This window comes from Bufo bufo, chromosome 5 (genome assembly GCF_905171765.1).
Source record: "Bufo bufo chromosome 5, aBufBuf1.1, whole genome shotgun sequence".
NCBI classification, from domain to species: domain Eukaryota; kingdom Metazoa; phylum Chordata; class Amphibia; order Anura; family Bufonidae; genus Bufo; species Bufo bufo.
The window spans coordinates 490549488-490560813 of record NC_053393.1 but is presented as its reverse complement, the minus strand read 5'-3'; positions in this window follow the sequence as shown (position 1 = coordinate 490560813).

The window sequence follows — 11326 nt, the reverse complement described above, 5'->3', positions numbered from 1 at the left end:
GCCCGTCCACAGCTCCTGCTCGGTGTGGGGTTTGTCCCCCAAACAGATACATTTTAAAACTGCCTGCTGTCGTTTACCCCTGGCTCTGCTGAAGTTGGTGGTGAAGGTGTTACGCTGACCGGATGAGAAGCCGGTAGAGGATGAGGAAGCAGAGTAGGAGGAGGAAGCAGAGTAGGAGGAGGAAGCAACAGGAGGCAAACTAAAGCGCCCTGCAATCCTCGGTGGTGGAAGGAGATGCGCCAAACTGCTATCCAGTTAGGGAGATATAACGTCCCTGACCGTGCTTACTGGTCCACGTATCCGTAGTTAGGTGGACCTTGCCACAGATGGTGTGCGCAGTGCACTCCTAATTTTGTCCCCCACTTGGTTGTGCAGGGAAGGGATGGCTCGCCTGGAAAAGTAGTGGCGGCTGGGGACGACATACTGTGGGACAGCCACCACCATAAGGTTTTTAAAACTCTCCGTCTCCACCAGACGAAATGACAGCATTTTAAAGGACAGGAATTTTGAAATGCTGGCATTCAGGGCCAGGAATCGCAGGTGGGTAGGGAGGGTACATCCTCTTCCGCTCCAGTGTTTGGGAGATAGAGAGCCGAAAGCTTCCGTGGGACATTGTGGGGATGCTTGGTGACCCAGGTGGTGGTGTTTCTGGCAGATCCTCTGTTTGCAAGGTGGCAGGTTCCACTGTCACTCCAGAGGTGGATGAAGAGGCCGAGACTGCAGCAGATGAGGAAGCAGGAGTAGCCAGAGACCTTTCTTGGTTTTTGAGGTGTGTAATTTACTGCAGCTCGTTCTTTGCATTTAGATGCCTGGTCGTGCAGGTTGTGCTCAGGTTTAGAAGGTTTATGCCTCACTTCAGGCTCTGATTGCACAGCATGCAAACCACTCTTGTCTTGTCGTCAGCACATTGTCTGAAGAACTGCCATGCCTTGGAGCTGGCTTTGGTGTGCTCGGTCCCTTGCTGCGGTGGGCAGTAGCAGGCGTACTGTCTAGGGGACAGCCGCTCCACTTTTGCACCCTGCTTTCTCTCCTGCTGTGCTGATGGCTCTGTGCGAACAACGCCTCTTCCTCAGTACTACACAGGTCACTCGCATGACCTTGATTCTATGTGGGGGTCGAAGACCTCATCGTCATCCACATTATCTTCCACCCAGTCTTCACTCCTGCCCTCCTTGTAGGTCTGCACACTTTCGAAAGCAACAGCAGTTGTCACCTGTGTTTCGTCATCATCCCAGACGTGCTGCGGTGGTCCTCCCATGCACTCATCTTGAAACATAAGTGGTTGGGCATCGGTGCACTCAATAACTTCTACTTCTGGAACATGGCTAGGTGGATGGCCGTGGGAAACCCTGCTAGCAGAGTCATTAAAGAGCAGAAGAGACTGCTGCATGACTTGGGGCATAAACTGCTTGGCTGATTTGCAAGGGGGTGAGGTGAAAGACTGATCGACATCGGCTGCAGGTGCCAACTCTGATCTTTCAGCAGGAGACTGGGTGGGAGACAATGTAAAGGAACTGGAAGCACTGTCAGCAACCTAATCTACTATCGCCTGTTTTTGTTCTGGCCTCACCATTCGTAGAGCCGCATTAAACCCGACCAAATAACGCTGAAGGTTCTGTCGCCTACTTGCACCTGAGGAAGGTGTTTCACTTGTGCTTATAGCTGGCACAGATCGACCACATCCTCTGCCTGCAAAAGGAGCTCCATCAGCAGCACCATGACTGGGGACATGTCCCTTATTTGACGCTCTCCTTATATTTCTCAAATTTAGGATCTCACCCAAAATGAGTGTTTTTTTTAATAACAGAATATAACAGCAGTGTATCTCACACTGACAGATGCAGCAAAGGCTGCAAATTTAGTATTTGGCCCAAAATGGGTATTATTTTAATAACAGAATAGAACAGCAGTATCTAACGCGTGTATCTCACACTGACAGATGCAGCAAAGGCGGGAAATTTAGTTTTTTTAAACCCAGAATATTATTGCAGTATTTCTAGCTTGTATGTCACACTAACAAATGCAGCATAGGCCCCAGATGTAGGGTATTGCCAAAAATGGGTGTTTTTTTAAACCCAGAATATTATTGCAGTATTTGAAGCGTGTATCTCACACTGACAGATGCAACCGAGGCTGCAAATTTAGTTTTTTGCCCAAATGGGTGTTTTTTTTAACCCAGAATATTGTTGCAGTAATTCTAGCTTGTATGTCACACTAAAAAATGCAGCATAGGCCCCAGATGTAGGGTAATGCCAAAAATGGGTGTTTTTTTTAACCCAGAAAATTATTGAAGTATTGCAAGCTTGTATTTCACACTGACAAATGCTGCAAAGGCACCAGATGTAGGATATTGCCAAAAATGGGTGTTTTTTTTTAAACCCAAATTATTATTGCAGTATTTCAAGCTTGGATTTTAATGTCACAAATGCACATATGCTGTGCTGGTACACTGAGCTTGCATAAAACGGCCACCACCGCCCACCTAACTAACAGAAGGATAAAAGTTATTTTTCTGTATCACTGGGCTCAGGGCAGTGTAAAAAGTTTGTGCACTGGACCCACAAAACGAAATCTATGTAGATTGCTGAGTTAACAAGCACTTCTGATTAAAGATTCATTCCTATTCTCTCCCTCACAGCAGCAGCATCTTATCCCTACACTAATCAGAGCAGAGTGACGTGCAGTGCTACGTGACTCCAGCTTATATAGATGCTGGGTCACATGCTGCACTGGCCAATCACAGCCATGCCATTAGTAGGCATGGCTGTGATGGCTTCTAATGGCACACAAGTTAAACGCTTGTTGATTGGCTGCTCTGCAGCCTTTCAAAAAGCGCCATTAACTCGCCGAACACCGAACCCGAACTTTTACTGAAAAGTTTGGGTTCGGGTCCTGGGTCCAAAAATTCTAAAGTTCGGGTTCGCTCAAGCCTAGTCATGACCATATTTGTATATATATATACTTACAAAAACAGAAAATATAAATGTGAATTAACCGCAGATGCATACAATTCAGAATACAGGAAATAAGTTTCATAGCTAGCAGTTTCCATCTATCGAAAATAGCAAAGGTGGGGGCTAAGTTACTCCCTGCAGAACTTTTGACATGCAAGAAAAGTCCCTGATCTATTAACTTCAAAAAGGTCATACAATGTAAAATGGCCGCTGCAGACACAAAGATGGAGTCTCATCCCCCACACGGGCCTGCAGGTAAGCGGACCCTCTAAAAAATTATATGTGAAGGCCTGCTGGTGAGCGGACCCGGTAAAAAATTATATGTGAGGGCCTGCTGGTGAGCAGACCCTCTAAAATATTTGATTTGAGGGCCTGCTGATGAGCGAACCCTCTAAAAATTATATGCGAAGGCCATATGCGAGGGCATTATATGTGACGAATAAGCAATGCATGTTGATATGATGGAAGAGGACGAGGGGGATGAAAAAAGGAAGATTCAACCATATACCCTTGTTTGTGGTGGAAGGGGTGCATGGGAATACAGTCTATTAACTACATTAAAAACAACACATGTAAAGTGTCTTTATGTTCATCAGCATTCCTCTGGTGGAGTCGAGAAGTCATGGTCAATACAGGCCTTGTTCATTTTTATAAGAGTCAACCTGTCAGCATTTTCAGTTGACAGGCGGATGCGCTTATCTGTTATAATGCCACCAGCAGCACTAAATACATGCTCAGTCAAAACGCTGGTGGCAGAGCAGGCCAGCACCTCCAAAGCGTAGAGCGCCAGTTCATGCCCCGTGTCCAGCTTGGACACCCAGTAATTGTAATGCACTGAGGGATTATTGAGGACGTTGACACGGTCTGCTATGTACTCCTTCACCATCTTCCAAAAATTTTCTCTCCTTGTGGCAGTAGGCCGCACATCAGGGTGAAGGTGCTGGCAGGGTGTCATGAAACTGTCCCAGGCTTTGAAGAGTGTTGCCCTGCCTCTTTTGGAACTGCTGTGTGTTCCCCTTGTCTCCCCTCCTCAGTTGGCCAAGGAAGTACGGACTCTGCCGCCAGCGTTGTCAGATGGAAAATATTGGAGCAATTTTTCAACAAGGATCTTCTGGAATTGCACCATTTTGCTCATCCTCTCCACCAGAGGAATGAGAGATGAGAAGTTATCTTTGTAGCGGGGGTCGAGAAGGGTGAACAACCAGTAATCCGTGTTGTTTAAAATGCGTATAACGTGCGGGTCGCGGGAAAGGCAGCCTAACATGAAGTCAGCTATGTGTGCCAGAGTACCAACAAGCGAGACTTCACTGTCATCATCAGGAGGATCACTCCCAATCTCCTCATCCTCTTCCTCCTCTTCTGCCCACCCATGCTGAACAGATGGAATTACGCTTCCATGGGTACTACCCTCTTTCTAGCGGAGGCAACAGTCTCCTGTTCCTCCTCTTCAGCCTCCAATTCGCGCTGAGAAGACGAACTGAGGGTGGTCTGGCTATCATCAACCTGTGTAATGTCTTCCCCCATTTCCACCTCTTCCACATGCAAAGCGGCGTCCTTAATTGTGAGCAGCGAGCATTTGAGAAGACACAGAAGTGGGATGGTGACGCTGACAATAGCGTTATCGCCGCTCACCATCTGTGTTGATTCCTCAATGCTGCGTAAAACCTCACAAAGGTCAAACATCCATGCCCACTCCTCGCTTGTTAATAGCAGAAGTTGACTGGAAAGGCGATGACCATGTTGGAGCTGGTATTCCACAACTGCCCTCTGCTGCTCACAAAGCCTGGCCAACATGTGGAACGTGAAGTTCCAGCGCATGCTCACTGATGGCTGACTGGTGCTGTAAGAGGATAATTCTGAGGTGGAAGTGGAGGAGGAAGTGGAAGAGGAGAAGTGGGGGTTGGAGCCACTAACATAGGTGGTGGCAGAAACCCTGATGGAATTGGGGCCCGCAATCCTTGGCGTCTGTAGCACTTGTGCCATCCCAGGGTATGATTCACTCCCGGCCTCCACAACATTCACCCAGTGTGACGTCAGGGAAATGTAGCGTCCCTGGCCGAAAGCACTTGTCCATATGTTCGTGGTTAAGTAGACCTTCCCAGTAACTGCGTTGGTCAGGGCATGTGTGATGTTAAGGGACACATGTTGGTGTAAGGCTGGCACGGCACACCGTGAAAAATAGTGGCGGCTGGGGACTGCATAACAAGGGACGGCCGCCGACATCAGGCTGCGGAAGGCCTCAGTGTCTACAAGCCTAAATGGCAACATTTCCAGGGCTGGTAATTTGAAAAGCTGCGCATTTAGTGCTATGGCCTGTGGGTGGGTGGCTGGTTATTTGCGTTTGCGTTCAAATGCCTGGGTAATGACATTTGGACCCTGCGCTGGGACAGGGAAGTGGATGTGGTCGCTGATGGTGCTTGCGAAGGTCCAGGTGCAGTGAGGGAGGAATCCGGGCCTGCGACTTCGACAGGACATAGGCCAGCACGTAACACAGGGGAAGAGGAGGCAGTGGTGTGACCCATAGACACAGATTGTGGACCCAGGTGTTTGGCCCACCTATTAGGATGCTTTGATGACATGTGGCGAATCATGCTGGTGGTGGTGAGGTTGCTAGTGTTCACGCCCCGGCTCATATTGGTGTGGCACAGGTTGCAAACTACTATTCTTTTGTTGTCCGCACTTTCCTCAAAACCGCCATACTGCCGAACACCTACCCCTTGGCAAGGGAGATTTACGCAAGGGGGTGCTCCGTGAAACAGTTGCGGGCCTGTTTGGTGGTGCCCTCCTTCTACCTTTTGCCACCCTACTGCCTCTTCCAGCCTGTTGCAGTGCTGCAGATCTCTCCCCCTCTGTACTGCTCTCCTCGCTTGACTTGTTGTCCCATTCCCAGGTTGGGTCAGTGACCTCGTCGTCCAGCACATCCTCTTCCACTTACTCACTTTGATCATCCTCTTGATTTGCTGACCTAACCACAACATCAGTGATTTACAATGGTGTGTCATCCTCTTCCTCAACTTCTTGAGACAGTAATTGTGGTTGAGTCATTGGTAACTGTGTCTCATCATCATACACCTCATTAAACACTAATTGCCATTCCCCAGCATCATGTTCTTTTGACTTTGGCTGCTCAAGAGGTTGGGAATCGGGGCACAAGATCTCATGTCCCTCTTCAAACGTGCTTGGCGAGAGGGCCAAATCAATTAATGGCGATGCAAAGAGGTCCTCGGAATATCCAAGTGTGGAATCACTTGTATAGCCAGACTGTAAATGGTAGGAGGAAGGAGGATCAGAGTGAGGATTGTGTAGACCAGACTCCTGGCTACTGAGACTGGACTTGGTGGAAGACAGGGTAGTGCTTAACCAACTGGAAGCACTATCTTCTGCAATCCAACCGACCACCTGCTCGCACTGGGCTGACTTCAAGAGTGCCGCACTGGGCTGACTTCCTGTGCAGCTCTGCAAACTGGGACATTAAGCTAGGTATCTTGGATGATTGTTTTTCTTGTGCAGGCACAGTTTCAACGCGCCCAGAGCCACAGCCTCTGCGTGCACCATCAGCAGCATAGCCAATTCCCTGTTCCTTAATGCTCACCTTCTTCATATTAAATGTTATTTGTGGTCAGGACCTAAACGAGTGGAAGATGCCCAACCACCACCCCCCTACCTAATTGGCCTGAGGTGTGCCTTGGCCTCACTAGGTCGGTATGCCTGAAAAAGGGGGCATACCCTGAATGTGATGGTTGAATGACTGAATGAAGAATGGGAATGGGTGGGCAGGGGACGTCCGAATGCCGACGTGCTGCCTGGGAGAGCCAGACTGCTTAAGACAGGTACCGGCCCCTCCCACAAATCCAGGCTAGCCTGCGGCCAGCCTTAACACTTGTGGTCAGGACCTAAACGAGTGGAAGATGCCCAACCACCACCCCCCTACCTAATTGGCCTGAGGTGTGCCTTGGCCTCACTAGGTCGGTATGCCTGAAAAAGGGGGCAAAACCCACCAGTGAGGGAAGGATTGGCCTGAGGTGCTAGGTGCTACTCTGCCAATGTACTGAATGCTTGGACCAGCTCCGCTTGTGGCTCCGGGATATACCGTACAAAGCACCCCGAGCGCCAGCGCCCCAAGTGTTTAATGATATGCACAGGGACTCCATGCTTGGACGCTGCGGATGCCGCACCGATGCGGAAAGAATGCCCTGAGAATTGAGCCGGATTCAATCCTACACTGGTCAACAGGATGCGAATATGTTTGATGAACTGGCTGGACGTCAGTGGACCAACAGGGAATGGAAGTAATGGGTCGGTGGGGCTGTGAAGACTAAGGGCCAGCAAGAGGTTGTCCAAGACTGTCACTGGACACCATGCGTTTGTGGTCTGGAAGAACTTAACTACATGGCCGGGACCTACCTGCCTTGTTTTGTTGTGAGGCAACTGCAAATGAGTTACTGCCCATCCTGACTAAATCTCCCTTGCGGAGAGCCACCGCCCCTTGTCTGGCCTGTGTCACTTCACCTGGTCTTAAAATCCCGTAAAACGCCAAGTACATCGCCGCCTTGATCACCAGGCTGGGAAGGACTCTGAATGGTGACAATGTGAGAACTTCCGACAGGCTACGAAACGTGTCCCCCCTTAATAGGTCGACGGACCGACTTGACCGTGACCTGGCTTTTTTGAATGCCTCTGAGGATGGCCTTGATCGGGTGAGCTGAAAATATAGAGGGTCTGTCTGGCTCTTGAAGTGCCAAAAAATGCTGCACCCCAGCCAAATATAGCCTAATGGTGTTGTAGGATAAAGCCAATACCGAATGACAATAAGACACGAAAGCCACCATATACTTGACCTGACCTGTGTCACCTCTAGGATATGCCAACTTAAAGTTCGAAAAAACCACCCACGCTCGGCGGTACGACCGCAACGTACTGGCCGACAAAGACTTGGTAATGAGTGAACTGGCGACCACCATCAGAGAGTCTAATCCAAGACCAGCAGCCGCCAGTCCGGTATCGGGGTGCCCACTGAGTCTGCTTCTGGGTTCTGTAAGAAAAAGTGAGAAAAATCAAAACGAGATAAAGCATCAGCTGCAACGTTGCTGACCCCGTCCAAAAACAGGGCATGAAAATGAAACCCCTGTTCCAGAGCTATCCAGGTCAATCTACACATGAAAGACATGATGAGTAACGATTTAGATCTGCCCTTGTTAATGATCTCTGCGGTCGCCATGTTGTCAGTGTGGAAAACCACCGTGTGTCCCGACCACCTATGCCCCCAGACTATAGCAGCTGCTACGATAGGATAGATCTCGAACAATGCCGACATCTGAGAAAACCCCGGCAACTGTAGCACGTGTGTGGGCCATGAGCCGGCGAACCAATGTGAGCCAAATATGGCCGCGAAACCTACCGAGGCAGCCGCGTCTGAAAATACGTGTGGAGAATCAGAAGTGGCCCTCGGAATAAACATGGAAATGCCGTTCCACCCACTGAGAAATCTGTCCCACATGAACAGATCTGCTCGGGCGTTCGCATTAAGATGCACTGATGCGTCCAAATCACTGGTCTGTTGTAATAAGACTAGCAATCTTGAAATGAATGCTCTACCCTGAGGAATGATCCTCATGGCAAAGTATAACATGCCCAACAGAGACTGCAATTCTCTCTTGGTGCAAACCTGAGACATGAGCAAGGAACAGACACCTGATTTGATTCTGTCGAGTTTGTCTTGTGGCAGACTGGCTGACATGGCACGTGAATCCAGAGAGATCCCCAAGAACGTGACAACCTGCGCAGGCCCTTCTGTTTTGTGTTCGGCCACTGGAATGTTTAACTCCTTGAAGACCTGCAAGAGAACCTGCAAGTCAACAGGTGCCTGTGAGGGTTCTTCGATCAACAGAAAATCATCCAGGTAGTGAATGACATTCTGGCAACCCATGTTCCAACAAAATCCATTCCAGTGCCTGCGCTAACCTGTCAAACAGACTGGGGCTGCTCTAGGAACCAAACGTCAACTTGGTGGCGAAATAGTACGCATCTCTCCATTTGATGCCATGCCACTGCCAGAGAGATGGGCTAATGGGCAGCAGTTTGAACGCATCAGAGACATCTGCTTTGGACAGCCAAGCCCCCATGCCTGTCTGAAGAATGACCTGGATAGCCTGGTCTACGGAAGTATACTTCAAGGAAAATTCCTCAGACGGAATCAACGAGTTGAGACTAGGAACGTGGGAAGAATGTGGAGCAGACAAATCATAAATCAAACGAAATTTATTGGAATATTTTCCCTGCACCACCCCCACCGGGCTCACCCTCCAAGTGCAGAAAGGAGGGGACTGGAAAGGACCAATGATGAAACCCTTGTCCAGCTCAACTGCCAAGAGTGAATCCACCAGACCAGCATGTTTAGAAGCCGACTGCAAGTTGGGGCATTCATGAGTCTGCTGGGGCAAGGTGATGAGCCCAGTGTGAAACCCCCGTGAAAACCCTTCCACCAGGAATGTACGGAACGGCTGAACCGGATGAAGCCGCAGCAGCTGGTCTAGTGCCTCCACATTCACCCGGCTCAGTCACGCCGGCTTCAATGTGCAGACCGTGACCGGATGTGCCCTAAACATGTGGCACAGACATGCAGGAGCCTGCACTGGCTGAAGTTGCAGATGGCGTAGACCACTGCAAACAACACAACAAACACCACAAAACAACAACAACAAAAAAAAAACGAAGAAAGAAAAAGAGAAGAGAAAAAAAAACAACCTGTTAACCCTACGACCTGCTGCCCGTAAGCTGACAAACAAGATGACGGAATCTAAGCCCCTCCCCTTCCCCCCCCAGCAGCGTGAAACGATTGAACGAAAAGCCTTCGAGGCTGACAGGGAGTATGATAGTCGTTTCCACTGACGTATGAAGCGAGCCCGAGTTTGTGTGAATCTGTGACGTGGCAGATTAATTAAAAACGAATACTGCGGGCTAAAGAACCTACAGACGTGGTAGGTGATGTATGTAAGTATAGGATTTGTGGAAAACAGACCGTATGACGTATGACACTAGTCTACGAGATGAAACGGGGTGTGTATGTCGTGCGAGCGTGTAGCTGTATTGGCGGATGTACCTATGCTAGAGGTGTATGGATGAAGCTTGGTGGATAAAGTTTTTTTTTTTTTTTTTTTCTTTATTTGAACAACCCACTCTTTTTTTTTACTTTATTTAACAATCCACTTGTACCCTTTTTTTTTTTTTTTTCTCGTCAAACTGCCTGATGTGCGAACTATGTGTCTAAGGTATGTATGTAGTGTATGTGATGAGTGTCAAACATGTGCACAAGCAGCAACCTTGTAAGTAATCAACTCAGTAATGGCACCAGGACCCAGCTGCCAGAGTTTAACCTGCTGAGCCCAGATGACTCGCAGCCCCTGTATGAACTTAGATACAGGTTATGCTGAGACAGGCAATGAGCTCCAACTATGTGACAATGCTGCCCATTGGTGCCAAAACTTGAATTGCATGTGCCTGAACGCAGTGAGGAGAAGCGATCCTCCGGCACACTTCCCCCTCTCTACACACCCTCCTACCCTCCTCCACGTTGCCACGCTCCCCAAACAAACCAGTTATCTTGGAAAACGACCTGAACAGCTTGCAGACTGAAGTGAAAGGTACACCCGGCTTCTCTGAGATCCGACTCGTGCAGGACGCTTGCTGATGACGTCACACCCGGAAGTAGCATACGTCCGAATGCCGACGTGCTGCCTGGGAGAGCCAGACTGCTTAAGACAGGTACCGGCCCCTCCCACAAATCCAGGCTAGCCTGCGGCCAGCCTTAACACATGCACGCTTGACACACAAGATGTTGCACGGATGTCACAGTTCACAGCAAGCACAGTATATGGAAAAAGTATGGAAAAGTATGGAAAAAGGAAAATAGATAGTAAAAATATAAGTGAAATCTCTTGTCCTGACACACACACGCTATTGCAGCGCAGATGTGACAATTTACCACAGACACATACTATGCGGAAATTACATTGCCGATATTTCGCAATGAAAAAAATAATGAATGGAGATCGCAAATTCGCATTATACATCTTGTATGTCACTGTCCATGTTGTGGGACGATTTGTGCACTTCTAGTAAGTATTTGGTGGCTGCAAATATGACCTGAAGGTTTTTCAGGTTCGCCTGCCATTAAAGTGAATGGGGTCCGCTTGCTGTTCGCGAACATTTGATCGCGTTCGCGAATCGTCCCGGCCGATGGTCGTCCATCACTAAGCATATATACCATTTAATATGATGAAGGCGAGCAGTAAGGGACAGGGAAGTGGCTGTGCTGCTGATGGAGCACGCAGAGGCAGTGGTCCTGGGCGCGGTGAAACTGTGCCTACTGGCAG